Here is a 10,113-nt window from a genome sequence, read left to right on the forward strand (position 1 = left end):
AAAAATCTAAAATGCCTCATTAACTGTGCCCACCTTTGTGACTTGGCCTTGGATTTTGGTATTCAGTTAAAGTGGACTGGTAAAGATATTTAATTTGGTTTCTACTGTTGTGGTAAGTAATGACATGGCAGACCACAGATGAGGACACTGGGATATGAAGACCCTAGTCCTCAAATACAGGCTGTGGAGAGATAGTCACACTGCCTGCTCACACAGCTCTCTGGGGGCCTGGGATCCTCTCTGCTGCCTGTGGAAGATGCTTGCTTCCTTGAGAGCTATTCAGAATAGGAACCCAAACTAGATGCTGTACAGATCTGGCTCTCCGTTAAGGCACATACCTGATGGAGATGGTGTGGATGCCCCCCTACACTATAGTTTTCAGACTTCTTTTATTGTAGGCAGCATCAGATTATGAACCACTGCTTCTCTCCCACCCCCTCCAAATTTCAGATACCCACAATCTCCATCACCAGCCCTGAAATACACTGAGAGACACAATTTAACTTTTTTTTTTTGTCACAAGTCAAAGTTTCTCAGCTTCAAAGCACCAGTGAATTTATCCTAACCTATCCATGATTTCCCTCTCCCAGCATTGTGTTGTGCAGCAAAGCTGTGAGAAAAGTCAGAGATGGCCATGGTGTCTTTTGCATCTTGAGCCTTGTTCCTGGCAATCATTTGGGCATGGAAATTGCCTGGTGGTGAAAAATGGAAAGAGAGGAGAAAACTCAGCAACCTGCTGTCTGCATTACTGCCTGACTGGTCCTGTAGCCTGGAGTGGTGCACTCTGAGCCAGGCTGGCTTTTCCTAAATGGTGTCAAGTACTTCCATGTGGGCTCCAATTTAATTTTCTCACAAAATGTCTGCGAAAAACTGGGTTGTTTCATTAGCTTGCTTGTGAGCAAATGAGTGGGATTTCAAATTTAGTGGGCCTCAAAGAGCTGAAGTTGAAGCTCTTGGAGAGCTGAAGCTGAGTTTCTCACTCTTGTTAAAATCCTGTTTTAAACAAGGCTCCTTCAAATCTGCGTTTGCGAATTCACATTGGCAAATGTGAGTAATAAAAACTCTTTCCTCCTCCCCTTCCCTGTTCTGGAGGGGAACAGGCAGGGGAACCCACCTTATGGGTGTTGTATCTGTCTGTTTTGATCCTCGATAAAGTATTTAGAGTGTACTGAGCTCTCAAGTTCAGCAAAACCGGTTATGAACACAAGAGGGCAGTGTGTAAGTGCATCTCGCACAACAAAAAGCCCTTTCCGTGGTTGCGTTTGTAAAGGGGTTGCGTTTGCTAAATGATGCTTGTGATGTAAGAAGAGTTGTAGAGAGAATTTTTTCATCTTGGGCCTTTCTACCCATCTGGCATTGTGGAGATGTGATGTGCAATTGAATCTGAGCAGACTTATTGGTTTGGGGTTTTTTTCTGCAAATTCATTGATTAGCTGCTGCTTAAAGCAGTACTAAGTAGGGACAGAGGTAAAGAGAACGTTTACTGTGGAGAAAAAGGAACTAGATAAGTTTTAGTGGAGGTTTCTGCTGTATTTTGTTGGATACTTTTTAAAGATGCTGCTCAAGGAAGAAGAACCAGTTGCTCTCCCTCAGTTCATCAGCTTCAGACATGCTGTTTAAGATTACAACCCTCATATGCATGTATCTACAGGTGAGCTGTGTGCTCTACTTTTTACTCTCAGGTGTCTGGTGCTGCTTGGGGTGTTCTCAAGTTGTCTAGGACATCCACCCAGGGCTGGGCAGGATATGGTGCAAGTCTGGGAGATACTCATGCAGCTGCCAGGGCAGGTTTTGCGGGATACTGTAGTACTTCTGAAAAGGCAGCAGAGATTTAGGAACAAACAACTGAATGAACCTCAACTCCCTACAGCCACTGGTGCAAAGGCATGATTTCATGGACCTGTGAGTAGGTGTCCACTGTCAGGTGAGGTGCTTGGCTGTCTAAGCTTCACTGACATTAACAGGCATGCAGATGATGGCTCACATGTAAACACCTGTATTTTTACACATCTGTGTTTATATATCTTAATGCTGACTGAATTTTTCCCAAAATACCTCAGAAACTGTGTTTAGCTAAATCTCCCCTATCTTTAATGAGAATTTCTTTTAGAATTTATCTAATAGGAGATTTGTCGGAAATTTCAAGCTGATTTACCTATGTCTTCACCCATTCAGGGAAGCTGCAGCACCACAGGCAATGCTGGTTAGTCGCAACATTTATGCAGCAAGCCCCGTTTTAGAGCCTGATGTCTGAATTTCCAGCTCACACTGATATCAGAAATGGTCAGAGCCAATCTCGTTATTTTCAGTCAAGTACTTTGCGGGTGAATGCCAAAGAGAGTTCAAGTGATAAGTTCAACACTTCCCCTAGGTAATAGCTGTTGTAAAATGGCCCACCTTGTCACTTATGGAGGGCAACAGTGTTTGAAATCTGACAATTTGAGCTCAATGTGAAAACGGGTGTGTTTGCAGCAGTGTTTTTAAATTCCAATCAATCATTTGTAACGGATTAGCAAAACCTGTGCTATAGCTGTAATGGGAGGTTTATTAGCAGCAAGCATAATTATATAAAAGAGCAGCTTCATGCTGGAAGCACTTCAGCATTTTCACTTTAGCTCCATGTTTCTTGGGAGCTAGGGGCACCAACATAAAACAACATATGAGGACTATGTAAAGCTCTCAAAAAGGATATTCTAGTGTGAGCGGTAGGGTATCAGTTTATTAAAGCTGAAGAATTTTTTTAATTGGTTCAACCTGCTTGAAACAAACTTGCCAATTAAGTAGCTGCTGTAGGCAACAAACACTCCAAAGACCTGCATACTTGTGCAATGGGAATTACTGACTTTTAATAGTCGACATTGTACAAAGCAGCAAAACCTTTTTAAAAAAAGTATGTACAAGGGTGTGTGTACACAGTTTCTCTTTATTGTTCATAATAGAAGAAAGAAAAAGCTAGGGCCATGGACAGTTCTTGAACACAACCCCATGAGAGCAGGCTTGTAGTTAAATGGCCTTTTGCAAGTACTTGTGCCAGAGCAAGTGTTTCTGATTCCCTGAGCTGGAATTTTCTGTTGTCCTCAGGCACTTGACCAGATGTGCCATTTAGGAGTGCGTCAATTGCATGTGGCCATTTTGGGCTGGAAATTCACAGATTTCAGTGTCAGATCAGGCTACTGCAAACATTTGGTCTGCCTGTATCCCTAAAAAGATCAGAATCTCTCATACAATAATTCCCATATTGAACACACAACTTCTGCGTGAACAGCAGTGTTCTTTGTTGGAAAGAAGCTCTGTGTAGATCTGAAGTATGCAAATGATGAAAAATCTACCACATGTCAACGTAAACTGTTCCAGTGGTTAATTAGCACTCTTAAAAATGTTAATTTTATTTTAGTTATTTTAATGAGCTTTCTAGCTTATGATTTTATTTTCATTCATTTAACTTGATTTAGACTCTTAGAGCTGGATTAACTAATTTTTTTTCTTGTTCTCTCTTAGATTGTAAATATGATATTGATACAATCCCCTTGTTTTCTTTTTGTTTTGTTTCTTATACCTGTACATAAAGCCTTATTGCTCACATCAGACAGAAAATGCAAGATTACCTCCATGGGTGGATACTGTGGATAGAAAGACTCTCAGTGAATTGCAATACAAAACTCTCCCAGGAGGTCATCTAGAGCAGAGAGGAAATAATCTTGAAGAGCATTAAAAAATCTGATGCTCTCTTAAAATTTATTTGTGTAATGCATAGATTCAAATAAGAGCTAATGTCTGTAAGGGAATTTCGCAGCGTACATTTTCTGGCACAATTAGTAAGGCTTTGAATGGCCTTTGGGGGAATGACCGTGCCTGAGTTCCTGTGTGGTTCTGTTAATTGTCCTGTCTTTGGGAATCTCTTACAGGTGCTTCCCCTGCTGATGTATCTCGGTTGGCAAGGGGACAAGATCACATTCCATTTTTATTTCTCAGCATGAAGTGTCAGCTGCAAAAATACAATTAGTTCCTGTTATGTTTGACAGATATTGATAGGAGGTGTCCATCTTGTGGCCTTTCATCAAACTCTAGCTCTGTAAAGATAACAACTACTGTCTTTCGATGCCCATGTAAACAAGACTCCTGCATAGAAACATTAGTTTTATTTGCATGTGCATTTTAAGTAAAATTCTTTCCTACTGGTGTAACTGTTGGATTTATGAGATATATGTGCTGCACCTCATTATTAAAGCCAGTGGTTGTAGCATTGTACTCCTGGATGTCTGCACACATGAGAAGAGAATTCCAAAATAGTTTGGGAAAAGCCCTATGGAGGAAGTTGGTAAACAAACAGCCTTCATCTAGGCACAGCTACTGTCTGTTAGTAAACCACAGCCATCTAACACAGCATACTGCAGAGTGGCAGTCATGAGTTATGCTAGTCACAATATTTTATGCTAAATTTGTATTACAAATGAGAATGTATTTCTGTAAACAATTTGAATCCTTACAAGTGACAAATCACTTCTTTGCTATTGGAATAATTGGATGGTTTTGGCTTTTTACTAGTGGACTCAGTACTCTTTGGAGTTTTCTGTTTCCTATGATAGTTCATGGCATGTCTAGCACCTGCTAAACACAGGGTTTTCTGTTCCCTCTTTCTCAATACTGTGTCAACTCAGCAATAAATGAGAGGTAATTCTGAACTGAAGGTTGTCCCTGTCAATGTACGAAGATATTTAGATTGTCTGTAACCTTCTGTGTTACACCAACCACCTTAGTTTTGCCATCACTTAACCCTTCCCATTTCGTCTGCTTCTTCTAGTGATGTAGTGCTAAATGGAAAACAAGAAGTGAGCAGATAAACACCAGTTTGGTACTGGAAAGATGGGTAGATGCTGAACAAGAGGGGATATACAGGCTATACTATCCATACACCATTACTACACTAGTGCCCTCTTTGATTACTCACTATAGCATTTTGAAGCTAGACAGCGTTATCACATAGCACATTCTTAGTATCATATACACTGACTGTTCTCTTAAATCCTATTTCTCTGCAGCATCTTTTACTTGACACTAAGAAAATCATAGTCTTTTAATTGTAATCTCCTTGCCAGATCATGAGTTGTTCGTGATTGTATATGAAACTGAAGGTACTGGCTTCATTAAGCTTGTGAAACCAAAGCATCCCTCCACCTAGCACTAGAAAGTGTTTGAATTCCCTTCAGTTTATCAAGGCTATGATCTTGTAACTGTGTCCATAAAAGTATCAGTAGATGTAGAATCCCAGAAGATGAGGGGAGAATGTGTACATCTCAAACACTGATAGCTGGGTGGCTGTGGAGCCAACCAAGGATTGTGGTAATAACCAAGTATTTTTGGTAATAACATGCTGTGAGAAAGAACAGGATGTGGTGGAGAAGTGGGCCATGAGGAGATAGGGCAGCACTTTTACAGGACAAACGTCCTTGTTCCTGGAAATAAGCACAATACAGTACAGTGCAAGGACAGGAATGAGACAAAGAAGTGGGCATGGGCTATAGGAGGGGATCAAGATCACCATACGCCCAAAGCCTTCCAACCCATTTCTGGAAAGGTCTAGAGGAATGGGCTAAGCATAATAACTAATGTGTATAGAAACCAAGAAACCTATCTTCAGAGGGGGAAAAACCTGTCTCTAAAAAGGTACTCCCACCAAGCCCAGGCAGCGCACCCCAGGACCCCAGGACCCTGGACATCCCATCAGCTGAAACCAGGTCTGGTGATCTCTCCTTCTCTCTTCCTTATCTTACCCCTTTATCCAAAACTCACTACCATGTGCTTATATAGTAGGTCAGGTTCTAACATACCAATTGCCATGCCAAGTATATGATTTACTAACAGAACTTTCTGAGTTTTTGCAGACCCTCTGACTTTTGCTGTTCCTTTCAACCGTGAGCATCTAGGAATCTTGGATGCTCCTTTCCCCTTAAGGCTGTGATGTCACAATAGACAAGGGAAAAAATGTTCCTGGGTCAGTCCCCCAAGAAGCAGATATTTCCACTCACTGATTTTCATAATCAAAATATTATTTTTTTTCTCTCATCAGTCCTGCGTCATGTTTTGGTTTGGTTTTTTTTTCTGTGATAACAACAATGGTTATACCATTCAGCAAATATATTTATCTTCTGATGAGGCCTAATGCTGAGGCAGCAAAACAGGTGCATTTATAATGCTGTTCTCATGCATGTAGGTCGACTGTAACTCTGATTCCCACAGAGCCTGATTGGTTTTATGCAGAACATTCAATGAACATGAGCCTGGGAGTCGGCTGCCTGCCTCTTGCCTCCCATGATGGAATAGGCTCTTTGCAACAGCACTGCTGTTCTCTAGCATGGGAAAAAGATTTCCCCATGCAACCCACAGGTTTGTTCTGCTGTTCAATAAACCTCGGTGGCTTGTGTGAAAGGAGAGCCTGCACTGCTGGAGATTACTTCATTGCTGTCCACTTAGAGAAGGAATATGGCTCAGATCAGCAAGGCCCTGTAGTGAGGCTGAGAAGTGGTAACTGTGGCTGAGGTAAATACACTAAAGGCTATGTTGCTGGATAGCATTAGAAAGATTAGCTCTGTTGTGAGCAGAACTACACTGGTTTGCCTCAGCTGGGGATGTATACATGGTGCAGGTGAAATTACAACTACCTTGGAATTCTCATCTCCATGTTTTTGTGTAGGAGCTGAAGAGGTCTCATAGAGGTATCACCAGGGTTTTTTTGGAACCTTGAGAGAAAAGCTGGAGATTTAAGAGAGAGTGATGAAAACAATGTACTACGATTCTGTGAAGACATTGTGTGCTCTTGTATTTTGTTGGACTATAAATCTCCATGATGTTCCTGAGGCCTCTGATTTCAAACTATCTAACTGTAATTTTTATAAACCAGGTGACTTTTTTTTCTCCTTAAACCAAGAAAAAATGAGACCAAAAGGGATGGTTCGATTAAAAAAATTAACTTCTGTTGGCATTTCTTCAGCTAATAGAGTGTGAAGAATCTTTGGTAGGTGATTGCTTCACCAAAAGATAGGTCAAGGTTGAATTCTTTCTTCAATTATAAAATGAATTTCAGGCAATCAACTGATCCTGGACTCTTGAGTGATGGGTTTGTGATCCCACATTACTTTTTAAAAGGAGTCTATGAGCAGTATTTTCTAATTTTTCTAGTTGGATGTTTGTAAAATGGATCTGTGTAGCTATACTGATTAGTTATTTTCCACATGAGGACTTAAGGTTTAAATTTTCCAGACATAGTCGTAGCACCCATCAGCTGTTAGTAAGGTTTGTTGTTCAATCTACCAACCTGTGAGAAGAATATTTAAAAGGATAATAAATGTTTCTGTTTAGTCTTAGATCTTAAGTTTGATCAAGATCTAAAGTTTTTTGTCTTTGGCACTCTTTTTCTCTGTGCAGAGGACACTCACTGTGGGGATGGAGAGATTGCACTGCCATGCATCATCTCCATTGGTGCTAGGTTTTGGGATTCAAACTTCTTTCCGGACAAGCCCCTCTGCATTGGGTCAGATTGGAAGGGGTAGTGTTTGTTTCCTTTCTCTGCCCCTATACTGAACCCTGAACCTCTGAGACATGTTTCAACACTTAGAAAACATAATTGGTAGAAAGCGGCTTTCATCTACCACCTTTTCAATACAAGACTGGGCAGATAAATGCTGGGCTTTAATGTTAGACTGTTTGTAATTGACATTTTATTGCCTAGATGGTGGATTTTCTCCAAAGTTTCATATCCGAGCTCTTTGTACCTTTGACCTTGCTTCCCTTGTGGCATTTGAGGCAAAGCCTCAGGCTTTGCAGACCCATATAATGATTAAAGAGTTAGAAATGCCTTTTAATTAATTTTTAATTAAAAGGGAGGAAGCGCAGAACAAAAAAGAAAGAGACAGTACTAAAAACGCAAAGTCTTTGTTCTACTCTAAGTTGGCTTCAACTGTTGTTACATTTGAGAACTACAATTGATTCAGTCTTTCTTGTTCTGCTAAGAACTGGCCAGGATAATGGTACAGGGCTAGGAGTTGGACTCAATTATCCTTGTTGGTCCCTTCCAACTGCATATTCTGTGATTCTGTGAGGGCACATGGATATTTTCTAGTGTAAGTGCATGCAAACTTTGAGTACTCTTTTCCCTGTGTGCTCTGGTCTCATCCTAAACTCAGAAGTCATGGATAAGAAATCCAAGCCCAAAGTGGATTGCAGAGTTTACTGGCCACTTATGCAAATATTAAATATTAAAAGAATTTTACAGGACTGCATCCATTAACAGAAATGGATATAATTTTTTTGACATAATATCACCTCTTCTTCACCTTTTCTTCACCCTCAAAAATCTTGTCAGCCAGCGTGAATCTCATCTGTTTAGGTTAAATGCATTAAGGCCATTTAATAATAAAAGTTCATGTTCTTTTCCATAAATGGCGTTTAAATATATTTAGTGAATGAGCTTAAAGATTTTTTTTTAATTACAATATACTTAATTACCTTTTTATGCTGAGAAACTTCAGTGGAGTTAATGAACTGCTCAGTATAATATTCAATTAGGTGAACATACCAGTTTCTATTTTATTTGCTGACAGTCTAGGTTGAGTTTTGTTTTGCTTTTAGATTAGATTCAAGTAATCATCAATTGTATTTCCTTTACATACACTTAGAAACCTAATAAAAGGAAGGGGAGCAAACTAAGTCTTCTAAGCTATATTCAAAATGCAAGTTGTTATAGATCTTATATGGTTGTTATAATACATGTAGATGCCATGCGAGGCTATCCAACTCTCACATCAATTTTTTTTAATAATTCAAATTGCTCTGTGCATGTCTTAATATGATTTTTTTGTGAGAGGTGAGGAGGTGAGGAGTAGCTGCCTAGTAGGACCAGAATTAGTTTCTTCCCTCTCTTTATGGTTTGTGAGGCATGGTAGTTTGGTTACAGCTATTGGCATGAGTAGGGTATGTTAGTCCTTCTAATGGCATTTCTGTATTTTGCAGGTCCCAGGTTTATCTGCTTTGATCACTCACAGGACTGACTGGATTGCCACTCTTGGAACTGGTGACAGAGCCCTTCCCATGCACCCCAGGGTGCTTGGGGTTTTGCCAATGTGTGGGATGAGCTAGAAGAAAAAGGGAGCTTTACAAGGCAAACTCCCTGTCCCTGGCAGGATTAAGGACTGTGGCAATGATCTTGATCTTTTCTGATATATTTCTATGACACATTATATAAATTCAGTTTCTGGCTGACTCTGGATATTAGATACCTATGCATTAGCTCTTTTTCACTGTTTTACTTTTTCTATTTAGTTGAGACCTACATCTCGTATTCACTTTTGTCACAGCTCCCCCTCCCAGCAGCAGTTTGCTGGCCTGTTTGTAATGCAGTTGTGTCCCATGCTGAATTGGGTTTTCTGTGACCAGTCAGTTGTCATTCCCCCTCATTACTTGAGGCCACCAGAACACCCCTCCCAAATATGTATGATTGGGCTCAGATTGAATCTATCTTGTTTCCCAGGTCATTAAATATCTTACCCCAAAATAGTCTGAAAAGGAATTTCTGCAACATCCATGATTAACCTCTTATTACAGCTCTTCCAGTCTTTCAGTTCATAACACAGAAAACCAATATAAGTTATTTTTTCAGATGTGATGGTAAGATGCTGTATTTAGAGTTTTACTAAAACACAATATTTTATGAAGCCTATATTCCCTCTACCTGCTTTCTGATGGCCACTTCTATCTCTGTACATCAGATTTAAAATTTTCTTTCCAAAATATATTCAGATGGCAAATGACATTGAGCTCTAAGCCAGTAAACTCTGGATATGTGCATAAATATGCTATTTTGTCTTTTTCCTGTGCTATATTAGTGAAATGCCTGGGCCAAATCATTAGCTTGCTTCCTGATATCTTTGAAAGTGAAGGTTGGTGACTTTTTCTCACCTTTAGGGAATTAACCAATTAATTCAAATTTATTTATTTGCTCTGTTAGGGATAATTGACAATGTATGTGTATTAAAAATAAAATACTTGTTCTTAGATTTTATCATTTGCTTTTCAAATTGGGCAGTTAAAATAATGAAGACGTTTTTTAATCAGTCTGTG

This window comes from Neopelma chrysocephalum, unplaced genomic scaffold (genome assembly GCF_003984885.1).
Source record: "Neopelma chrysocephalum unplaced genomic scaffold, ASM398488v2 Primary Assembly neopelma1_25, whole genome shotgun sequence".
NCBI classification, from domain to species: Eukaryota; Metazoa; Chordata; class Aves; order Passeriformes; family Pipridae; genus Neopelma; species Neopelma chrysocephalum.